The 25,633-nt window shown below is 38.3% G+C and overlaps 1 long non-coding RNA gene across 1 annotated transcript; it reads right to left on the reverse strand.

Annotated features, from left to right (window-relative positions):
- Positions 1-205: 205 nt before the first annotated feature.
- On the reverse strand, positions 206-1,923 carry LOC113353156. Its single transcript, XR_003361112.1, has 3 exons — positions 1,550-1,923; positions 854-907; positions 206-352 (listed from the first exon to the last, which is right to left on the reverse strand). It is a non-coding gene; the product is annotated as an uncharacterized LOC113353156 (long non-coding RNA).
- Between the last annotated feature and the right edge of the window lie 23,710 nt (positions 1,924-25,633).

Consider the following 25,633-nt stretch of genomic DNA (forward strand, 5'->3'; position numbering starts at 1 on the left):
GGGGGGGGGGAGTTTACTCATCTGGTCATGATTCCAGTTATGGGTAAATGGGTCGATGAGATCAGCTACTGTAGCGCCCCCTAAGCTAGCAGTTGTCTAATCCAAGAGATTAACTAAATAAAAAGGCACTAAGAATCTAAATCATTTACTTAAATAATCAATTAAAAAATCTTCTCCAAAACTTAACCCAAAAACTAGCCCCGCTCTGAAATTTATATATAGAAGAACTCCTCTCAAATGATACATATATAATAATCATTTTGTTTGCAAATAGAACATACATCATAATAACCATATCAGAAGACTCAACGTCACTAAGCTTCCGCTGCGCAACTCTGATCTATCTCTGAAACTGAAAGTGGTAATTGAGTGAGCACATCATCCCGAAGGGTGCCCAGTAGAACCAACAACTAAATTTCAAGTAATCATTAGTATGATTTAAAGACAATGCATGTTTTACAGAAAATCGATAAAACACGGAAAGACAGTAAAACATATTTTAGAAACTTCTTCAAAACAATTTAAAAGAACAGTAAACATCCATAAAGAGCACAAACATCCATGTATGAGATGTGTGTTTCCGTACATAAGGAAGAATAATATTGCGGTGTATCGCCCTAGCCATGTAATATTGCGGTGTATCACCCTAGCCGTGTAATACTGGTATATAAAGGAAGAATAATATTGCGGCGTATCGCCTAGCCGTGTAATATTGCGGTGTATCGCCTTAGCCATAAAATACTGATATTGTGTCGGCACACATCTCATACCACACAAAGATATGCATGAATTTCACAACAATAATATTTGTAAAACAAAAATGAATACAAGAGAGTTCGTTATCGATTCCCACCTCTTTTGATGACAAGCCTCGCCTACCTCGAGATCCATGATCCACTGGTTCATCCTTGAATCGATCGTTGTTAAAAATTAATTGTTAATCATACAAGCACCCTAAGAGTTTAGATAATAGGCTCATACAAGGTTCATAACATAATACCATACAAGTCTCCGATTACGGGCTTAGTCAATTAAATAATGGCCCTAATTTTATTAATGGTTTTAAAACAGCATACGGGTCCAACTTTAATGGTCTCTACATTACTCATTTCTAATTCAAATCAAGTACTTGACGTTCCGTCTGAATCTTGGGATGACCATCCACAATTTTTACCTGATGAACATTTATCAATTCTTGCTCTAAACCATCTAGAAAGTCTCATATATATTACTACTCGAGACTGATTACACTGAAATACAGTCTCAACAGGTCATTTTCTAGGTACCTATATCTCACTCGATTCTCATCCAAATTGAACAAACTTTATATCTACAGAACCACAAGACAAAGGACTATAATTGACGTTTATAGAGCTACGTCCAATTAACTCGTTAAGGTACCTATAATTCTGTATACAAATAGAGCAGTGAAACACAAAACCACCTAAAATCATGCTTTCATGGAATTACATGTTGATAGATTATATTTTTCATATTTAATAACAACCCATACCATTAAAAACGTACTAAGGTAGTTTAAAGTCGTCACCTTGATTGATCGGTATTGTTCCAGCATTGAATCCTTGTAACATCCATAAACATCATTATTCCATTTTGATGACTTCATCAAGAACATTGTTCTTCTTCTACTACCTCTTTCATTATCTATAAGAAAATTACCTACCAATCCTCTTCTGATTTTCAGTTCTTAAATCTCTCATGAGTTATTACAATTTCATATAGTTTCTTATTATCAATCCCATTAAAAATTCCATTAACAAGATCATAAATACTTCTAAACTATTCTCTCTAAAATCTTATCTTATCTCAAGAGTTTTCATTAACAATTTCTCTATAGCTTCCTTTTAAATCATACAAGGGAAGAGTCATCAATTAACTTTTCTCCAGCTCTCTGTTTCTCCTTCGAACCAACAGCACCACCTTCCTTCACGTGAAACACAAAAGAGAAGATAAACTCTCTCTTTAATTATTATTATAATTATTTTATAATTACACCCTGGTTACACCAATTACTATCATCAACCCTCCAAGTCATTTAAGGGCTAACCATTTTCTGAACATAGGACTAGTCCACGAAAAGGTGTGGTCAATGTTGTTAAAGGTCAAGCCAACACACGTTTGACCGATGGTCAAACATTTCCCGCTAATTTTCCGATTGCGATATCTTTCTCGTCCGGTGTCCGATTTACGCGTTCTTATAGTCCTTTTTGCATAACTTTTCAAGATCTATTGAATGGTAATAATTTCGTATATAGATTGTTGTTAGATTAATTTTTATTAATTAATGTTCATGTTAAACTAATAGAGTCATTAACGGCTAAACCATCACTTGATCATCTCTTGACCGGTCTAACAACGTTGATGTGCTTGAGGGTCCTTAAAGCTACTGTTTGAATCGGGTAGCATTGTTTCGGGTCAAGGTTTTGAAAGTGAGGGATCCTATTAGCTTGGATAGGGGTGTCTGAACCGTTTCTAATACGGTGGAAGGTGAATTTTTGTAAAATTGGTATTAGGGATACCATTTGTTTCCATTGTGGACTGGCAGAAGAAGGAATGGGTGTGTTTTCTCGAAATATAGGTTGGTTTTGTAGGTATTTCTCATTGTATAATTTGGAGAAAATGTTATTAGGTTTATCATGAATGCTCCAAATTCTTTTCATGAGTAAGGCTTGCTTTTTCTAATTCCAAGACCTCCTATTAGTATCGGTTTGTTTAGCTTGTTCAATCCTAAAGGGTGAAGTTTTCTAACAGAAGTGTCATGTCCTTAGAAAAAGTTCCGGGCAATTCGGTCGATCTTTTTGTGTATATGTACAGGGAAAAATTGTGTTTGCATAAGATGGTTAGAGGTCGGAAGTAGGGAGGTTTTAATGAGTATTAACCGTCCCACTTGAGTAAGCCATTTTTTCATCCATCCTTGCGCTTTTCGTGCTAAACGTTGCAGCAGCGGGTCGAAAATGTGACTTGAGGTTCTTCCGTGCTTGAATTGTACTCCTAGATATGTTGGAGGGGTCGCTGAGGTTGGCATATCAAAAAATTGGTGCAGAGGATCCACCTGATGTTGTTGCAGCCTAGGGTGGTAAAATACTGTAGACTTTGCAGTATTGATTTCCTGGCCTGCAGATGAACTGTAGGATATAAGTAGCTTCTTGAGGTGGTTGTTGCTTTCCCGAGATGCTTTGTAAGTGATGAGGAGATCATCCGCATACATTAAATGCAAAATAGGTGGGGCTTTTTGAGAGATTTTTAGCCTTTGTACCAGACCTTGAACTTCTAGATTTCCCAGATTGGTCGATAGGATTTCTGCACAAATGATGAAAATATAGGAAGAGAAAGGATCCCCCTGTCGAATGCCTCTAGTTGGAGTGATGTATCCATGTGGTGTACCATTAATGTTGGTGGAGTAAGTAAATGTGGTTATACATAACATTATGTAATCTACAAAAATGGTTGGAAATCCCATTGAGGTGAAGGCTTTCTTGATGAATCCCCAGTCTAAGCTATCACAGGCTTTCTTGATGTCCAGTTTCAGAGCTATTTTTGGGTCCTTGGTGAGAGATGAAGTCTTGATGTGATGGAATAGTTCCCCAGCTATTGCGATGTAATCATGTATTGATCATTGAGGAACAAAGGCACTTTGATATGGGCTTATGAGAAAAGGGAGAAGGGGTCGTATGCGGTTCACTAGGATTTTGGATATCACTTTGTACACTACATTGCAAAGGCTGATAGGTCTGAATTGGGATGGTTTCGGTGGATGATCGACTTTGGGGATTAGGGTAACGTTGGTGTGATTTATGAGGGGGTGAATATTTATGGATGTAAAGAAACTGCGGACCATTGTTATTAATTGATGGTGTGTGGTTTCCCAAAAAACCTTGAAAAACTTACTAGTATATCCATCAGGTCCGGGAGCACTTTCCAAGTTAATGGAAAATAATGCTTGTTTAATTTCCTCAGTCGTCACCTCCTCCGTTAGAGTAGAACATTATCGAGCTGTCAGTCTGGGTATGATTTGTGCAAATAGCTCCTCATCTATTGATGTACTTCGTGCCGAGTATTGTTCTGTAAAGTGATCAAGGATGATTTTAATTACCTGATCTTTATCACTAATCCAATTGTTTTGCTGGTCCTGCAGCTGTTGTATGTTGTTGCGACTTCAGTGTATAGTCGCTTTCGTTTGGAAGAAAGTTGTATTTGCGTCTCCAGATTGAAGTCATTGGATTCTGGATCTTTGTTGCCAGTATGTTGCATGACATTGCAATAAAGTTAGGTGATGGCTCTGAAGCTGCTTTTCCTGAGATATCCAGTAATTTATTTCTTCGCCACTTCAAATAGCACATTGATGTTGTGTTATTCGGATTTTCTCGGTTGATTTCTTGATTAGCTTTGACAGGTGTCCGAAGGTTTCTTTGTTCCATTCCATAAGGGTTTGCCTCATTGTAATTAGTTTTAGCCGAAGATTTGAGGCAGGTTCCGAGTCATTCTGTTGACTCCAGGCTGTCTCGACGATTTTCTTTAGTTGAGGATGTGTCAGTTATAGATGTTCAAACTTGTAATTCTTTTGACCTTGCCAGTCGATTGCTTTTGTATGAAGCAAGATTGGAGAGCGATTAGAAGAAAATGACATGTTTAGTACCTAAACTAACCTTTTTTTTTACTTTCCTAAAATTTCCACGTTTCACGCCTTATCAAATAATATTTCCACGTTTTACTCTTTTTCGTTGAAAAGTCTATCCATGTTTACTCTATAGTCTCTCTCTATCTATCTATCTATCAACTTTGCCAGCATTATTGTTCTCGTTTCTGGTTTCCATTTTTTTTTCATTTTTCACGAGGAAGAAGAGATGTCAAAGTCCCGATCAGCGGTGTATATTAGTTGCTTAAGGGAAATTGGTTGTGTATCCTGTATTAAGATCTTTTTCATTATAAATCCTTCTTTTATCTCTTTCCTCTCTTCCTTCCATTGATTCTCATGATGATTTACTTCACCAATGATTGATCTAATGTGGGATTTTTATGATTTAATTCGGGTTCTATTTAATTTTGATAAATTTCTACTCTATTCAATGTTATGGGTTAAAAAATCGGATTTGAATCGTGATAACAACTCTGTTTTATGTCTATTTAATCATTTTAGGTTTGTTGTATGTTTACATGGAGAAAGAAGTCGGCACCAAAGACATTTTCACATTTATATTTAAGTTGTCTTAGATCAAATGGCGATTATCACAAAATTGTAAAATTCGAATTTTTCGGAAAGCTGGTGATAAAAATAGCGATTATCACCAAATTATGAAAATATCACAAAATTGTGAAGTGAAAATTGGAATTTTTCCTCAAGCTGGTGATGAAAATTGTGATTATCACCAAAATGTAAAAATTGAATTTATCAGTGGGCTAGTGATGATGATTGCAATTTTTCCAACCCGCAACCGGTTGCAAAATTCACCCCTCTTTTATTTAAAAAGAAATGATAACTTTTTACCTTAAAATTCATATGAAAATTACGATTATTGCACAATTGTTTTCAGTGAGCCGGAGATGAAAATTGTGGTTATCACAAAAGTGTGAAAACTGGAATTTTTACACAATTGTGAAAATTCAAATTTTTCAGTGAGCTGGCGATGAAAATTGGGGTTATCATAGATATGTGAAAACTGAAATTTTCAGTGAACTGGCGATGACAATTGGGGTTATTAATATCATATATATGTGAAAACTGAAATTTTTACATAATTGTGAAACTTAAGGTTTTTCAGTGGGCTGGTGATGAAAATTGTAGTTATCACGTAGATGTGAAAACTGGAATTTTCAGTAATCCAGAACTTTCACGGGAAAGAAAAAATATTTTCACTTTTTAGTTACAAATGTTAAAGTTGATTCTTTAGGCGGATTTTTTTTGAGGATTATCATTAATAACATAAAAATTGTTTGAAAATTTTCCACGTTTTTCAGTTAAGATATTCTAAATTTGGAAACAAACAGTAATTTAGGAACTGTTTTGCGGGATTGACTTTTCAAAGTTATAATTTTTCTAAAATAAAATATCCGTGATTGACTTTTCAAAAGATTTTAGACCTCTAAGTTTAATTGGAAATGCATATAAAATTATCTCTAAGCTTCTTGCTGAAAGGCTGAAAACAGTGATGCCATCACTCATTTCAGATTTTCAGGGAGCGTTTACTCATGATAGACAAATCCTAGATAGTGTGCTCATTGCTAATGAATGTGTGGATAGCAGATTGAAGTCTAAAGTGCCAGGTATCTTATGCAAAGTTGATATGGAGAAAGCATTTGATAACATTAATTGGCAAGCTCTTTTTTGTATTCTTCATAAACATGGTTTTGGTGAAAAGTGGATTGGATGGATTAAATGGCGTGTTTCTTCTACTCACCTGTCTATCCTTGTCAATGGTAGTTCTACAGAGAAGTTCAAGCCTGGTAAAGTTCTTAGACAAGGAGATTCACTTTCCCCTTATCTCTTCTACTGTGGTGGAAATTCTCTCCAAGTTAATGAATGATGATGTTGAGAGAGGACAGATAAGTGGCTTCAAAGTAGCTGAAACTGGCACTATCATTTCACATCTTCAATTTGCTAATGATACCCTCATATTATTGAATGCTGATACTGATAAAGTTACAAGAATCTTCATTATTATTCTTTCTATATTTGCTCTTACAAGTATGAGACTGAATCTTGAGAAAATCACAATTATTAGTGTGGGTGCATATGGTGTTATTGAAGCTCTTGCTAAGGAGATAGGTTGTAGAACTGAGAAGTTTCTAATTAAATATCTTGGTCTTCCCATTGGTGTCACTTAAAGAAGTGTTTCAATTTGGGACTTAGTGTTGGAAAAGATGGAGATGAAACTGGCCACTTGGAAGAGAAAGTATTTAAACAAAGCAGGCAAATTAGTTCTTATAAAACATTATCTCTCAAGCTCACCTATTTATTACCTCTCTTTGTTTAATTTTCCAGTGTGCGTTGAAAAGAAGATGGTGACCTTAATGAGGAATTTTCTATAGGGTACTACTCAAGAAAAAAGAAAAATGGTTTAGGTGGGATGGAAGAAGATCTGCAGGTCAAAACAATGTGGGGGTTTAGGTGTGAAAATCTTAAGAGAAACTAATAAGGCACTTCTGGTAAAATGGGTTTAGAAATATTCTAAGCAAAAGAAAGCTCTATGGAGAAGGATAGTTCAACAGAAGTTGCAAGCTTCATCTGAAGTAATTCTACCAACTGATGATGATGTTGCTCAAGGGAGAAGTCTTTGGAGGAATGTTACAAGATTGGTTCCTGAAATTCAAGATTCAATGACCTTTCAGCTGAAAAATGGAAAAGGAATATGATTCTGGTATGACAAATGGTTGGTGAATGAGTGTCTTAAAGATCTCTTTCCATTTATTTTTAAAGCTAGTTGTAGCAAACAAGTGTTTGTGGCTGGTATGATTCATGGTAGCAGTTGGGTTGGTGAGTTTAAACACAATTTAAGTGTTAATGAACAGTTGGAGTAGGATCTCTTGAGACGAGATTTGGGAGCAGTTCCAACGCTGGTGGAAGGTGAGAATGAAGTTAAATTCTTTGGAGACAATTTCTCTACAAAGGTTTGTTATGAAGCTATGGCAGGTACCATGGAAGATTGCTCCTTCAGTAAATTCTTATGGAAGAAAACAGTTCCTCCTAAAGTTAGCTTCTTATTGTGGGCAGTTTTCAATAACTCTCTACCTACAAGAGATGTTCTGAGGCACATAAGGGTAGATGTTGAAAGTGAAGTTTGTGTTATGTGTGGCTTGGAGAATGAAACTACATACCATCTATTTATTCACTGCTCTAAAACATTTGAAGTGTGGGATTATTTTATCAAGGCATTTCGTATCTCTTGGACGGTTCCAGGTACAGTTTTGAAGCTCTTTAATGCTTGGGATTGGAATGTCTTGACTGGAAAATGTAAGGAATTGTGGAATTTATTGCATTATGCTTTGATATGGGTTGTCTGGGATGAAAGAAACAATAGAGTTTTTGGAGGAAGGCATAAGTTTGTATATGAGATTATTCTTCATGTTAAGCAGACACTAATATTATGGTGCTGTGAGCAGGCAACTTTTAGTTCCATTAACAATACGCAAGTTTTGCAAAACTGAGAGACTGTCATTCACTTGTAATCTGGTCAGTTGCTGACTATCTTTCTGTACTGACTTTTGGTTGGCCTTTTTCTTTAATATAAACTTTTTCATTTCGGAAAAAAAGAAAAACGTAATTGTTATCTAAATATAGTTAGAGGTTATTTATGTAATCTATTAATACTATGAATAATTATGGGCTCCATATATCTAGCATCTTAATGGTGGGTTCTCCATATATGAAAAAAACAAAATGGGCTAGAAATATTTTTCCTTCCTATTATTTCAGTTGAAACATTCTTGTTCTCACCAAATCAGACCTAGTAATCAAAGATAACCACTAATAAAATGTAGTAGAAGTGGGATAAAAAAAAAATACTTCTCCTGTTTAATTGGTCGGAAAATGCGACGGTTGTAAAATGTACTTTGCACATACTATCTTGATTGTGTACCTCCGCAAAAATAGAAGTATTTAGTTAGTGGAAATCAAACAATTTAATTTAAGGGATAATTAAGGTAGACAGTGACTAAATACAACTCATATTTAGGTTAAATACAACGAGGATTTTATTTTTATAATTTTTATCTATTACATTTTAAAAATAACTAAATGCAACCCAATAAAGTCCAAGTCAAACCGTAGTCATACAGCTCCAAAAATAATGCCATAACCATATGATTTTATTTAGGGAATGTTAATTTTTTTTTGTTCTTCGCATAGTATTATCACTCAAACCCTAGTTATAACAGTCACTCCGTGAGTGATCCAACCTCAGAAAATCTATGTTAAAACCAAGATGAATGAACGCAAAACCTTTGTTTATGAAAACAATCAAGTGGTACCTTTAAGCAGGATTTTCTTTGTTTTCTTTTATGGTTACAGTAAAAATGAAATGGTGAAATAGAGTTTAAATGAAAAACAATTCTGACCATGCGGCTGCGTGTGTATGATCTGACGGGCTATCAAGTTCGACACTTACAACATACTAATATGAATTTCGTATTATTTTCATATGTTGTTGCTACACAAATCCGCGAAACTCCAACCCAGTCTGATGTATATTTGGAAGAGATAAACATGAAGGAATATTCAGTTCCCAAATCAAGAGAACGTTCGCATTTCCAAAGATATTGTTATAAATGTTTCCGAGCAACCAGATCCTATTAGAGTTGTTGGCTTTGGTTAATTAATTCTACTGAACTATTTACGACTAATAAGGTTAAAATGATAATAAACTTGCTTGTAACATGCATGTCAATCTTTTTCATTCTTATTAGAATTAGTACTGATGGTTTCTTTACTTATCATTTAGATTTTTGGTTCAAAAGAAGAAGTGGTACAGTGGTGTCGTGATGAGGGAAGGCGGAACAATGTGGTGATTGTCATTGTAAAAGGTGAGAGTAAAGATCAAGGAGGTAGGTGACCGTTCGTCAAAATGGCAAATGAAAGCTCAAAAGAGATGAAAGTAAATTGATTCCAATCGATCAGCTTGGCGAAGCAAGAATCTCGGTGGTGGAAAGAAAGATTTTGGGAATTTTATTTTCTTTTTTTTATAACATGAAAGGAGTATTGCAGGAGGGGGATTTTGGTTCTAAGCCCATTGTTCAAATGCATTTCTCCTACTTTAGAAAAAAAAATCAATTTCTCAATGAAAGATAACTAGCAGACAATGTCCCTCAGTCGGTGCTCCTGATGGTGATTTCCTATGTCTATATGATTTCCTCTGTTTCTTGAATGAGGAATAAAAACTAACTGATTGGATTTTATTAGACTAAATCTGTCAACTGTACGTGGGTTGTATTTAAAAAAATTGTTAAAAGTAATTAGGGTTGAATTTAGCAAATACGTATTTACAGGGGTTGTATTTAGTTCCAGTTGTATTTAATCCAAATGTGGGTTGTATTTAGTCACTGTCTTTAGGTAAACAAATTTCTTTATTTTTTTTTGGAAAGATTACACAAAATGGTGCAATAATCTTAATAAGACATTAAACATTTTTAAAAAATTACTCCATTAATAATTATGTAATAATAAATGTTACATTATATAACTATATTTTAATTATCTAATGCTTAGATTTTGCTAAAAACTAACAGGGGTAGTGGTCGAGATGGAGTCGGTGAGTAGTGGAGATGGCAAGAACGTTATGGCATTATGGACAGTGGTGGCGGAAGCTGTTTCAGTAGTAAGAGTGGTGGTGGTAATTATTGGTGAACAACGGTGGACGGTGAAAAATAAAATGCACTCATGTCCTTCAACCATAATAACAGGTATCTTGTTAATCTTTTTTTGTTTCTCCAAATTGAGATAGTTGCATAGTCTTAAATCACTATCTCTTTTTTGCTTGCTCATAGGTCATGTTTTATTTATTTTTCTTATTTTTATATGACTTTAAATCTCAATCAGAACAAACAACTAGAGAAGAAAATTATGGTTATTTCATTGAATATGGTATGATTTATTTTAGATGTTCCACCGCGCTTTCGACAAGCACAATTGGAAGGTAATGAGCTTTTTCTCAATTCTTCAGGATTATGTTATTTTCATGAAGTTCACTTCCCTAAACATTATTTACTATGGTTATCTATCTTATTTATTTTAACTTTTTTTTTAGTTAAACCTTGAAAAGTTGGAACCCATTTAAATTTTTTTTGAGTATGATCGTTTTCTTATTCTTTTTATGCACAAACTCTTGCATTTGTGATTCTGATTATTTTCTCCTTATTGTTTTTCCATCTTCATTCTCAGATTACTACAAATAAAGTTCCTTGACGCCAGTGGAAATGAATATTGAGAATCATATATCATGTATCCTATACCAAATGAGCAACTCATCTTAAGGTTAACCACTTATGTAGTTTGTTCTTTATATGAATTATAATGTGTTGTATGTTTTGCAAATCATCCATTTCATTCGTTCTCTGTTAACGTTTTCGCGTTCCTAAAAATGTTCAATGTAGAGAAAGCAACAACGAGCACAATAACACTTTCAAATGTTTCATTCTTTTGTCTTACCAATTGTATAAGGGACTCATCATCTTTGGATAACTAATTTGTTAGTGCTACTGTGTTTGTTTCCTCCTCGGTAATGTATTATGTTAATTTATGTCACTGCATCCCGAATATTCTACAAAAAAAAAAAAAAAAAATTCCAATATTGATGTGTTTAGAAACATCCCTTTCTTCATTCGATTCTATATAATTTAGATGCTTTAATTGTTCAATTATATATTCACCTGCTAAGTTACATGGCTTGGTCAAACAACTACCCTGATATAATTTATGACTCATAATTTTTCTTTCTATTTAATATCATTTCACGACACAAATCACAAGATAACCTTCTTATTCTTAGTCTCTATCATATTACTAATTTTTATCCTTGAATGAGTTACGATTTATCTGTTATATTCTCAAACTTTGATCACACTGCTAAATATTTTATCTCAACTTTGTTGTCATGGATTTTAAAATTTTAATCTTTTGTAGATCAGTGACAACGATATCGTGGTTTTAAAACAGTACTATTATAAATACAACATACATTTCTTTTGCGCACATGTTTAATACTATCAGATAGTGCAAAGAAGATATTGATAACATGTACATGTTTATCGCTATAATATTGTCATCGAGACTGTTTTCCTACCTTACTAAGAAGTTTTCTTGGGCACACTTACATGATTTTAAATTTTTAGGTAGCAAACACAAAAATAATGCCAATTGAGGAGTCATAATATTATAGTCAACAAAATTTAAGAGCTAGCAAAAATTGGTTGTAAGAATTATTGCATCCAAGAGATTCAAAAGAATTTCACACAAAAATGCCCCTTGATAAATGTTTTAGCATCACTTTTATTAAATGATGGATAACTGAGCCTACTGTTATTAGGTTAAGTGGTTAACCATTTGACTGACTAGATAACCTTGGTTTCATCATTTTTATGCAGCAAATAACCACATATTTGGAAGGTCAATATCGTAGAATGTATAGAAGTTTTGAGGTACTAAAGATCTTATTGTGTTATTGAATTCGTAAGAACAGATGTGATATTTATTGTTAAGTCCATACTGGGTTTTAATTTTTTGGGACTATTCTTCGAGGGGGAAAAGTCAACAAGGACCTAGACACTTTTAAGGCATACCCAACTATCCAGGACGAATGAACTATGGTTATAATTTTTCAATAACTAACATAGTTCAATGTTTTGGTTTAGCATGGTCACTAAAATAAGGGAAATTCAGAAGTGCAGTATCATTTCAAATGACTCATAAGATACCTTTTAAACTATAAAACACTATAACTTTTTGTTTAAGGAAAGTGTGAAAATTAATTATGATGAATTCGTGGCTTGAGGATACAATTCTAACATATTTGGGAAGATGTGAAAGTTTCAAAAATACTAGAAATAAATCATATATGGGTACATGAGAAAGGATTTGTAGACTGAAGATCAGAAATATCAATCAATTTTTTCTTCACTTTTAATAAGAAGGGTAACACGGCAAATAATAAGTATTAAATCAAATATCCAAACGCCGGAAAATACATATCAAATAAAAATCATGCCCGTGTCGTTACGACACGGGTTACGCCCTAGTATATTTATATAATAAGGAATGCATTCTTTACAAACCGTGGCTATAATGTTCATGAATTGATTCGAGTGAATCAAACCGATTTTTCTTCAATTGTGTTCCTGTATACTTCTATGAGAATATAGTAATTGAACAACTCTTTAACTAGTTTCATTTGAATCATTTGAACTAGTTATGGTTAAGATGAATAAGGTTGATATGAGAGTGTTCATATAGCTAACCTCGGTTAAAAACTGTTGAGCCAACATGGTGCACACGTTTAGGTACGGTTGCATAAACCTAAATGAGGGTACCTTTCATTTGTGTATAAAAAGCTAAGTTCAATCTAACGGTTGCAAGATAATAGCTTTAATCTAATCAGGTTTTCATCAAACGGTGAATATTGAATGCTTTGTTACCAAGGTAACTTAGACTGTAAACCCTGATTTGAAAATTATATAAGGGAGAACTCTAACAACTGGGAAACCTAATCACCACACCTCCTGTGTGATACTAGTTGCGACTAGAGTCGATTCTCCTTTAACCGGATTTTTACGAAACCATGTAGGTTAACGACTTGAAGACTTCATTGGGATTATGAAGCCAGACCCAACTATTTTCTATGTAGTTGCGTGTTGCTAAGATTTGCTTGAGATTTATCTCCGACAGGTAAGATTAAAAGTAGTCACAAACATCTTCGTCTCATCGTTTGTGATTCCACAATATATTGTTTCGCTACCATACGATTAAGATTATTGTGAGGTGATTGATAATACTAGGATGTTCTTCGGGAATATAAGTCTGGTTTATCAATTGATTCATGTGCACCTTGATTTATCAAAAGACGGAACAAAACTCGTAGGTATTTCTGTGGGAGACAGATTTATCTATTCCAATAGACTCTTCTGTGTGAGACAGATTTGTTTATCAAGTCTTTCACTTGTGGTCGTAGCAACTCTTGGTTGTGGGTGAGATCAGCTAAGGGAATCAAGTGCGTAGAATCCTGATGGGGTTCGGAGATGTAAGGAGCACAATTGTACCTTGATCAGTGTGAGATTGATTAGGGATCAACTACATTCCAGTCTGAAGTTCATTGGTAGTAGACTAGTGTCTATAGCGGCTTAATACAGTGTGGTGTTCAAAGCTGGAGTAGGTCCCGGGGTTTTTCTACATTTGCGGTTTTCCTCGTTAACAAAATTCTGGTGTTTGTGTTATTTCTTTTCCGCATTATATTTGTTATATAATAGAAATATCACAGGTTGTGCGCTAAATCGATCAATTGGTAAATCCAACCTTTGGTTGATGATTGAAATTGATTGATCCTTGAACATTGGTCTTTGGTACCGTTCAAGTTATTTCTCTTATATTCAATCGGGCTCGCAAATTCCTATTTGTTGATTGCAGATTAAATTGAGAGATTGAGATATAAAACTCTTTGATATACTTTTATCTAGATTGAGTATGAATGTCTAGTTGATTCTCTTGAAAGTATATTGGAGTTTGTCTATTCATATTGTCGAACAAAATATTGGGTGTGGTTGTTAGTGAAAAAGCGGGGGTCTAACAACACCACTCAATATTTCGCTTAGCAATCTGTATGGACAAACTCGAATATACTTTTAAGAGAATCAACAAGACTCAATCAATTAAAAGTATATCAACGAGTTTATATCTCTCTTCTTGATTTGATTTACTCAAGCAGGAACTGCGAGTTCTAATCAAATGCAAGGAATAACTTGGATGGTACCAAAGACCAATATCCAAGGATCAATCGATGATAATCAACAACTAAATGTTGGATTACTCTAATTGATGATCTAACGCACAACCTGTATTATTTCAATTTTAAAGATAAAACAATATAATGCGGAAATTGAAATAACACAGACACCAGAAATTTTGTTAACGAGGAAACCGCAAATGCTGAAAAACCCCGGGACCTAGTCCAGATTGAACACACCCTGTATTAAGCCGCTAAAGACACTAGCCTGCTCCAAGCTAAGTTCGGACTGGACTGTAGTTGAACCCCAATCAATCTCCCAATGATCCAAGGTACAATTATGCCCCTACATCTCTGATCCCAGCAGGATACTGCGCACTTGATTCCCTTAGCTGATCTCACCCACAACTAAGAGTTGTTACGACCCAAAATCGCAGGCTTTGACAATAAACAAATCTGTCTCACACAGACAAGTCTATCAAAGGATCAATCTGTCTCCCACAGATAAACCCTAAAGGTTTTATTTCGTCTTTTGATAATAATCAAGGTGAACAGGAACCAATTGATAATCCGGTCTTATATTCCCGAAGAACAGCCTTGAGTTATCAATCACCTTACAACAATCTTAATCGTATGTTAGCGAAACAAGATGTTGCGGAATCATAAACAATGAGACGAAGATGTTTGTGATTATTTTTTATATCTTTCATATCGAAGATATCAATTTCAAGCCAATCAATCTGATTGTACTCGTACGATAGAAGATGCAAGATCAGATAACACAACTACGATAAAAGTAGTATCGGTCTGGCTTCACAATCCCAATGAAGTCTTTAAGTCGTTAACCTGGTTTTAGAAGAAGAAAACCAAAGGTTAAAGGAGAATCGACTCTAGCACGCAAACTAGTATCACACGTAAGGTGTGGGGATTAGTTTTGCACAATACTAGATGTCTCCTTTATATAGTCTTTCAAATCAGGGTTTGCAATCAATGTTAGCTTAGTAACAAAACATTCAATATTCATCGTTAGATGAAAACCTGATTTAGATTCAAGATAATATTTCTCAATCGTTAGATCGAAAACTTAGCTTGTTACACACAATTGACAATGCACGCTTTTAGGTTTATTAACCGTACCCAAACGTATGCACTTGTTGGTTCAACAATAGTTAACCAAAAGGTTAGCCATATGAGCATTTCATATCAACCATGTTCTTCTTCACCATAACTAGTTCAAACGACTTCAAATGAACTAGTTAGAGAGTTGTTCAATTGCAAGGAAATCTTATGTATTACACAAGACACATTTGAAGCAAAGATGATTTGATTCACTTGAATCGGTTCATGAAATTTTATAGCCACGGTTTGCAAACTGCATTCCTTAGTCTTTTTAAGTTTAAGTTTAGAAATCATCTTCAGATATATAACCTTCTCAAGTTCGCAGACTAGGTTCGTGGACTTAAGTTACCGGGCAGAGTTTACAAACTCCGGCAGAAATTCTCGGGTATGAGAACTTCGCCGATTCGCGGACTGGGTTCGTGGACTGAGTTAGCGAACTCAGCTTCGCGCAAGTAGTTTTTCAACTCCAGCAGAAATTCTCGGGTTTCAGAACTTCGGAAGTTCGCGGACTTGGCTCATGCCATTCTTCCAGTTCTCTTGATCAACAAAGTTCGCAAACTTTGGTTCAAGTAATAGGACTTATACATAAATGTGTTTCCACAACAATGCTTATGTCCACCATTGGTTATGTAATCTAAATTCTCATTTCAATCATTGAAACATTCTTAGAGGACGTTATATAGTTGTTACACCATTTCTCTTCAAAGCAATTTTCAAGATGACTGAAACATATCATGACTTTCATCACTAGGTAAAGATAAACTTGATCGAAGCGAAAAGCTTACCAACACATATTTCGAGATATAGATAGGCGATATATACTCGACTCGAAATACCAAATGTGTATAATCCAAATCTATATATATAGCATACGACTTCTTCTCTCAAAGAGTAGGAGATATAATAGATATACTTTTGAGTGATAGATAAGTTCAAGTCTTCACATACCTTTTTGTCCAGAAGTTCCACCGGTTCCTTGAGTAGTTCTTCTACTTGTATGATGAATCGCCATGAAGTCCTTGAGCTCAACTACACTTTCTATCCCAGTCAGATACTTAGCTATAATAGACTAGAAATCAAGACTTATAGTTTTGATCACTAACATTGACAAACATGCTAGAAATATAAACGCATGCGAGTTCGAATGAGCAATGCTCTAACAGTTAGACCCCCGTTTTTTCAAGCTTAGTAAAAAAAATTTATAGAAGAGTGAATTTTTACTATTTTCCCCACTGACTACATATTATCTCAAAAGATTAAGACTCCTAGAATAGAATGGAAGCCCCCTAATGCCAATTCAATGATGATCACCTGAAACTTTACTATTATGAGGGAATCCTCCAGCTTCCAATGGCATAAGATGACCACCGTTATACCAATTTTAAATGAGATCTTCTTAATAAATAAATTGTAATCTCTTCTAACTTGGTGATGAAGAAAGTAAACTTTCCACTAAGATTTCTCAAACCCAATCGTCCTTTCCAGTTAAATTTCTTTAAAAATCCACTATCAATGTCATTTCATCTTGAACAAAAATTTAAAACCTCGACACTCCATAGTGTTGATACATGAAAAATAATTCCCCTTAACCAGGTTAGGGTGCCCTAAAGAGGGGAAAGGTCACATATGGAACATGGGGACTTGGGGACTAAAGCTCAAGTCCACCAAAGAAGTATCCATGAGGTGGAAGGGACACTGAAGGAATTAACAAGGAAGAAGGAGGTTATATTAGAGAAGGGATGACATTAGTAGTAATTAAGGAGGTTTAGAACACATGACAAGATGTCATACAAAGAAGGGGATTATGGAAAATCTATATAAGAAAGGACAAGGTACCATGGAAAGACAACTCTCTCTCATACTATTCTAAGAAAAGTGAGGTCACCTTGGTATACTAGGACGGGTAGAACCCAACGAGAATTCCGGTATTAACATTTGGCGACCACACTTGGAGGCTCGTTCCTAGTCTATCATGATACAGCCGAGTGGTACTACCCCAAGCGCGACTAACGATCAGTTGAATAATCCGTCCGCTAATCTAGAAGGAGAGCGGATAGGGATAGTAACAGACCCAATCTTACAAGCGAGAAGACCTGAAGCGACGCAGGAAGGGATAAGAAACTAGAGGGCGGAAGCACGTCACTCGCACATCCCACTTTAAAGGAAATGCAGAAAGAGTTGGAGGAACACATCCGCAGAGAAAAATAAGAAGATAAATAAGAAGATCACAGAATGATGACATAGGAAGCGATGGCCAAATTTTTCGAGATAAATTACACAATGGTAAAATAGAACAATTACGATTTCATGGAAAGACCATACACCCCCGAGATCGTGGAATATCAATACCCAGAGGATTATACTTCACCAAAGTTCAAAGTGTATGATGAACAAGGGAATGCGCGAGAACATCTTATCAGATTCGTCGCCTCTATGAACGATCGAGCCTCTGATGGGAAGTTGTGCCTAAGGAAGTTCCCGAAGTCGTTAACCGATACAACCTTCTCGTGGTACGACAACCTAAAGCCCAGAAGCATCATCTCATGGACGGACCTGTCTACACACTTTCTCAGAAAATTTATTCGGAAAAAAAGGAAAGTCACGACCATCGACTTGAGTAAGTGCAACCAACGGTTAGGGGAAGACATAGGGAAGTATATCACCCGGTTTCGTCATTTTATGCTGGATTGCTATGAGGAAGTTAAAGAAGAGGCACTAGTGGAAATCTGCGTATGCGGAATGATACTGTGTTTCAAGAAAAGCCTGGTGAACTTCCGATTCCCAACCTTCGTCGAGCTGGAAGAAGCGGCGGCAAGAATCGTCGATTGTGTCGAAGAAAGCAACTCGGATTATGTTTGGCGCAATACGATCAACACCGTCTCAACAACACCAAGGAACACCCGCGCAAACAACGACCAACAAGGCTGGGGCGCGCAAAAAAATCAGTCATATAGAGATCGACCGCTTCCCCCCCCATTGCCCTGCGATAAAGAGAAGATCGTCGGGCTCCTAGAGCAGTGGGTAGAGAATAAATAAATTCACTTGCCTCCAACAAGGACGGATCCCACCGACACCCAGAAGAGCGGCACCAGGTGTTGTCACTTCCATCGCAGAGTACAATACCCCACAGTAGACTGTTATAACCTAAGAAGAATGTTTCAGAAGAAACTAGAAGCGGGCGAAATTTAAATGGGAAATCCATAGGGGGGAAAGCAATCCAAAATCATGTAATGATGCTTTCTCATGATCCCAGCGGAGATGAATGGCAACCATGGGAATAGAATGATGAAGACGCATGCGAGGTTACCATATAAGGCCGCGCATTTACAAATACAGATGGTGTCGCTAGCAAGTTTGCGGGTACAATGTTGGCTCAGCAGTTTTTTGACTCACTAGGTTTTAGCGAGGATCGGAGCAGGGAAGCGGCCAAAGCTATCGCGGAAATTGCGGCAGGAAGGCCCTACGATTCCCTTCCCAAATAAGCTATTGTGTTCACAGACGAGGATATTTTCTATCCAGGAGAGCACCTTATACCCTTATACCTTATTGCGTATATCGATAAGGTTCCTTTGAAGAGGGACTTCGTAGACGGTGGCGCATCTTTAAATCTAATCTCTACGCATATCCTAGACTTCCTTGGGGTACAACGGTCGGCAATTAAAATGCGAACCACGACGGTGAAAGGATTTGGAGGACATACTCAGACGGCAATCGGGATCGTACATTTGGTTATGAATATTGGTCTCATTCAAGGACTTACCCCTTTATATGTACTAGAAGACGACACGACGTTCCATGTACTGCTAGGACGAGGATGGTTACTCAACCATAAAGTGGCAGCGTCAACGTACCATCAGTGTGTCAAGACTAATATAAGAGGGAGGCAATTTCGGATACCAGCCACGAGCCACCCCTTTGCTCCAGAAGAAGCTTACATGGCAGATGCGGTTTTTTATGATTTAGCTAAGGAGGCGGATGAAATCCCCAAGGTGAAACTTACCATGCTACCCAAATATAGCGAGGCAGATAAGATAGAGACAACAAAGTCAGTCTTCACCCCGTCCAGGATGACGTTCCCAGAGGAAAGAAAGCGGAAACATTAAGATCAACTTAGGTTCCAAAGTTTCTCAAGACCAGGGGGGCACGTGTACCGCTTATAGCAATTAACCGAGGGAGTGTCTACGAGTACGCAAAACTTCGACACATCCGACGTAGAGGCACCCTCAGATGATCAAAACCTAAACGAGCTACCATATAATAAAATTGATGATGAAGAATTACGAGAACTACTTAATGCGAGCACGCAGTCTATAGAAGAACGGGCTCCTAAATACCTAACCATGGATGACGTAGAAGAAGTTAACATCAGAACAGAAAATGATAAGCGGTCGATCATGATTAGTAAAAGTTTGTACGCGAAAGAAAGGGAAGCTCTGATCACCTTGCTCAGAGAATACAGAGATGTTTTCTCTTACATTATGATGAATTGTCGGGTCTAGATATCATCCTCGTAGCTCATAACCTTGGTGTGTCTCCTGAATTCCAGCCGATAAAACAAAGAAGTAGAGAGTTCCCGAGGGCGACCGCTCTCGCAATAAAGGAAGAATTGGAACGTTTGTTGAAAGCCAAATTCATCAAACCTATCCAGAACCCGACCTGGTTAGCCAACATCGTCCCAGTGGTGAAGAAGAATGGAAAGATCCGATGTTGTGTAGACTATAGGGATCTCAATCGGGCCTGTCTCAAAAATGATTTCCCACTACCTAACATTGATCTAACGTTGGACGCGACTGGAGGCAAGACACACTTCTCTTTCATGGATGGGTTTAATGCATATAACCAAGTAAAGATGGCCGAGGATGATGCAAAGAAGACTGCTTTCCAAACTCCATATGGGAATTTCTACTATGTTGTGATTCCCTTCGGGCTAAAGAGCGTCGGTTCCACGTACCAGCGTGTCATGACATCCATATTCCACGATCTATTTCATCAGACGGTAGAGGTATATGTAGACGACATCGTGGTTAAGACTTCAGAGACTCGGATCCACAAATCTCACCTAAAGACAGTCTTCGAAAGATGTAGGAAGTACCAACTCAAGATGAACCCGCTCAAGTGCGCCTTTGGAGTTACATCTGGAAAGTTCTTGGAATTTGTTGTAACCAATGAAGGGATTCAAGTGGATCCAAGTAAGGTTGAGGCGATTATGACTGCGGTACCACCAACTAATACCAAAGATCTCCAGACGTTTATAGGACGGATATCTTATATACGGTGCTTCGTGCCTGGTTTGGCTCAGATAATGTCGGCATTCTTACCCCTACTAAGGAAAGGGACTATCTTCAAATGGGAAGAGACTCAACAACTAGCGTTTGAAAAACTAAAGAAGTTCCTCGTTATCCCCCAAGTTCTTAAACCAATAATAAAAGGGGTGCCTCTCTACTTATACACGGCGTTCACAAGCTGAGCTATAGGGGCAGTCCTGGCAAAAGATATGGGAGGAAACGAATTATCACCCATCTACTACGTGAGTCGGGTTTTAAGAGACACGGAACTGAGATACCCACGAGTAGAACAAGCATTCCTAGCCCTCATCTACGCAACACAGAAACTAAGGCTGTATATTCTAACGCATAAGACGATTGTGGTAGCCACGACAAACCCAATAGCGTATCTCGCTTCTAAGCCTGTCCTGACTGCGAGAACGGGTCGATGGATGTTACAATTATCAGAGTTCGAACTCGATTATCAGCGACCTAAAGGAGTGCGAGGACAAGAGATCGTCGATCTAATGGCCATGTTCCCCGGGGAAGGAGATGACAAAATTCATGACCAGGTGCGGGGAGAAGTAGCTGCTGCCGATTTCAACAAGCCTTGGACCATGTTTTTCGACGGGTCATCATATGATACCGTGGGAGGAGCGGGAGTAGTGTTCGAAGCACCGCAAGGAGAATTGTCTCATATTCGTTCAAGTTGGATTTCCCCTGCAGTAATAATGTCGCTGAATATGAAGCTTTGATCCTGGGGCTTAGGATGGCAAAGGAGATTGGACTAGGAGGCATCGAGATAAAGGGGGACTCGAGGTTGGTGACCAATCAAGTCAACGGGGACTTGCACGTCAAAGAACCACACTTATCCCCATATCGAGCAGAGGCTCAAAACCTGATAAGTCAAACAGGGTCGACCCTAGATCATACAGGTAGAGGCAAGAACAAACACGCAGATGCCCTGGAAACTTTAGCTAGAAAGATACAGCTAAATAATAAGGAAGAGGGCACAATAACAGTCAGAAGGAAGGAGTTTCCCAGCACCTGGAAAGAAGACATGGACCTCGAAGAAGCAGACGATTGGAGGCGAACTTACATTGAGGACTTGACCAAAACAGAGTAGGATCGTGTAATACCTACCCAAACTCTGAAACAGTTTGTTTTGATCCAAGGAGCGCTTTACTATCGAGCGGCAGGGGGATCTCTTTCCAGATGTTTGGGTGGGAGAGAAGCGGAAAAGATACTCCAGGAGATACATGTGAAAACATACGGGAAAACCGCAGCGGTTCACCTTTACAGAAAGCTTCAGAGGAGAGGGGTATACTGGCCCAGCATGTCGGCACAAGCAGCGTCCCTCCAAGACAGTTGTGCCCATTGCCAATCCCCACCACAAGCCTCAGAGGTCTGCACAGTCGACGGGGTGGATTGGAGACAACCATACATGGATTTCATCCAAAATAGAAAATTACCCAGCAACAGGCAAATGGCTCTAAAAATTTGAAATAAAGCGGCGCGTTTCTTCATAAATGAGGGGATCCTCCACCGCAGAAGATACAATAACGTGGTACTAAAGTACTTATCAGACGAAGAGGCTGCTGAAGTAATGACTCGGTCACATAATACAGAACATCAAGGGGTGCGGAAGTTGTTCCTGCAGCTCTATGAAGGAGGGTTTTACTGGCACACCATGGAAAGCGATACCGCAGAACACGTCAGAAAATGCCTCAACTGCCAAACACATGGGAACCTAATCAGAACACCCCACACCCTGCTGCACAGCGTGGTAACACCATGGCCATTCCACAGTTGGGATTTAGACATTATAGGTCAGATCAACCTGATGTCCTCGAAACGCAGTACATGATAACCTCCACCGAGTATACCACGAAATAGGTTGAAGCGATACCTCTCAAAGACTATGTCGGATGACGATCGCAACATTCATCAAAGAATACATCATCTGCAGATTTGGAGCACCCATGATTAACAGGGCAGATAATGCAAAATCGTTCGTAAACAAAGATGTGATGGATTTTCTACAACGATATAATGTGAGGCTTCATACGTCGACCCCTTACTGTCCTCAAAGGAACGGGCAAGCCGAAGCGAGCAATAAGACACTGATCCGGGTCTTGAGCAGGATAGTAGAAGATCATCCCAGAGAGTGGCATGAGCAGCTCCCGCTCGCGGTATGGGCATACAGAATATCGAAACAAAGTTCCACGGGGGCGTCACCATATTCTCTGGTCTATGGGGAGGACGCGATATTACCGGCAGAGATTGCAATTCCATCCGAAAGGGTAGCAATGGCTAGTTATACGACTCCGGACAAAGTAAGTCACTTTGCCCATTTAGACACAATAGAAGAGAGGAAAGCCCGGGCAGAACGGTTTGCCGAGGCATACAGGAAGCGAGCAGCAGATTATTATAATCATAATGTAAAGGAAAGGAGATTCGAGGTAGACAGTTTGGTCCTTAAGATTGCTCCTCATGTGCAAAGGAATGCTAGCGCAGGGAAATTCTCCGCAAACTGGGAAGGACCTTCAGAGTAAGAAAGGTAGCAGAGAGCGGGAACTACAAGCTCAGACGCATGAACGGCACGAAGATCAAGTCACCGATCAATGATAAATGGCTAAAGAAGTTTTACGCATGAACAAATCAATGTAAAACCATCATTTCGAATAAAGACCAACTTTTGATATACGATTCGTAATATTTACCAAGATCACGGGAACGCCAACGGCACCCGAAACGACTGGCAAAAGGCTGCAGGAGTGCTAATGGTTCCCAATCAACTGATAATCTACTAAAGGTTACATGAGTGCCAATGGCGCCTGATCGACTGACAAAAGGTTGCGGGAACACTAATGGTGCCCGATCGACTGACAAAAGGTCGCGGGAGTGCAAATGGCGCCCGACCGGCTGACAAATTTACTAAAGGTTGCAGGAATGCCGATGGCGCCTGATCGACCGATAAAAGGTTACGGGAACGCTAATGGCGCCCGATCGACTGACAAAAGGTCGCGGGAGTGCTGATGGCGCCTGATCGGCTGACAAATTTACTAGAGGTTGCAGGAATGCCAATGGCGCCTGATCGACTGACAAAAGGTTGCGGGAAAGCCAATGGCGCCTGTTCGACTGACAAAAAGCCGCGGGAGCGCCAATGGCGCCCGATCGGAGGACAAATTTACTAAAGGCTATGGAAATTCTAATGGCACCCGATCAGATGATAAAAGATTACAAGAATGCCAATGGCTCCTAACCAATTTAACACACGTCCCGCCATCCCAACCCCCTGATTGAACAAATGAAGGGAGGAGTAGGCGCGTTTAACATATATCCCGCCCTCCCAATCCCCGATGAGAAAAAATGAAGAGGGGAATGGGTGTGTTTAACATACATCTCGCCTTCCCAAACCTTGGTGAGAAAAATAAGGTGGGAGTAGACACGTTTACCATACATCTCGCCCTCTCAAACCCTGTTGAGAAAAATGAAGAGGGGAATAAGCGCGTTTAACATACATCCCTCCCTCTCAATCCTTGTTGAGAAAAATAAAAGGAGGAATAGGCGCGTTTAACATACATCTCGCCTTCCCAAACCCTGGCGAGAAAAATGAGGGGGTAATAGGCGCGTTTAACATACATCCCCCCTCCCAATCCCCGATGAGAAAAAATGAAGCGGGAATAGGAGTGTTTAACATAAATCCCGCCCTCCCAATCCCCGATGAGAAAAAATGAAGAGGGAGTAGGCGCGTTTAACATACATCTCCCCCTATGAATCCCTGTTGAGAAAATTGAAGGAGGAGTAGGCGCGTTTACCATACATCTCGCCCTCTCAATCTCTGTTGAGAAAAATGAAGGGGGAATAGGCGCGTTTAACACACATCCCGCTAACAAAAAAACAAAAAAAGAGAGGGAATGGAATAAGAATAAGCATATCCTTAATTAAACCTACATTACATAGAACGAACACACGAGTACAAAAAAAAAATAACACTACACTACTATCACTCATCAGCTGATAGTGATGCGCGAGAATGAGCAATGTCTGCATCTATGGACTGCACCATTAAGAGCGCTTCCTCATGCTGATCAATAGCAGTATCCAACGCATAATCGGCTTCACTAGCCTATTCAGCGATCCCCTTTATCTCGCTGGGAACCTTTGATTTACGAGCAGCGGTCAGCATTTCCTCTCGATCATGATAAATCGTGCACATCTTGTCCACATGCACTACTCGAGAATCCAATAACATATCTATCTCCCTCCTCAGAAGGAGCAAACACCTCAATTCACCAGGAATATCAAAGGAGCGGACAAGCGCGGAAACCGCTGCAAGGGTTAAAGTATACCCCTGCAAGTGAGGAGACGCCTTCTCAGAAATGGATAGATGACATTCAGCTATGGCTTGATCTATACTTGTCGTCATAACAACAAACTCTTCAAAGAGTTGATCTGCAGCTTGATGGATTTTAACTGTCTCGTCTAGTGCGAGTCGTATTTGAACATACACGCGCCCCTTATTCCGAACCCTTTCAGCCATCTGGAATGTTTCGTATTGATCAGAAAATTGGGCTCGTTTGGCATCCCTGTCAATCTCCCTCCGCGCTTTGAGCGCTTCAATCTCCGCTTTTACTAACAAAAGACTTGCGAGTTCCTCCTCCTTATATCGAAGATCAACCAGCGAGGGTATCGGCGCCAACGAAAGTACGTAACCATGAAGAACATGCGCCATTTGGAACAAAAGAAGGAAACTGACAAGTTGGAGTTCAAAGAAGCTAAAATTGCATATTTATAGAGAATCAG

The sequence above is a fragment of the Papaver somniferum genome, chromosome 2 (genome assembly GCF_003573695.1).
Source record: "Papaver somniferum cultivar HN1 chromosome 2, ASM357369v1, whole genome shotgun sequence".
NCBI lineage: Eukaryota > Viridiplantae > Streptophyta > Magnoliopsida > Ranunculales > Papaveraceae > Papaver > Papaver somniferum.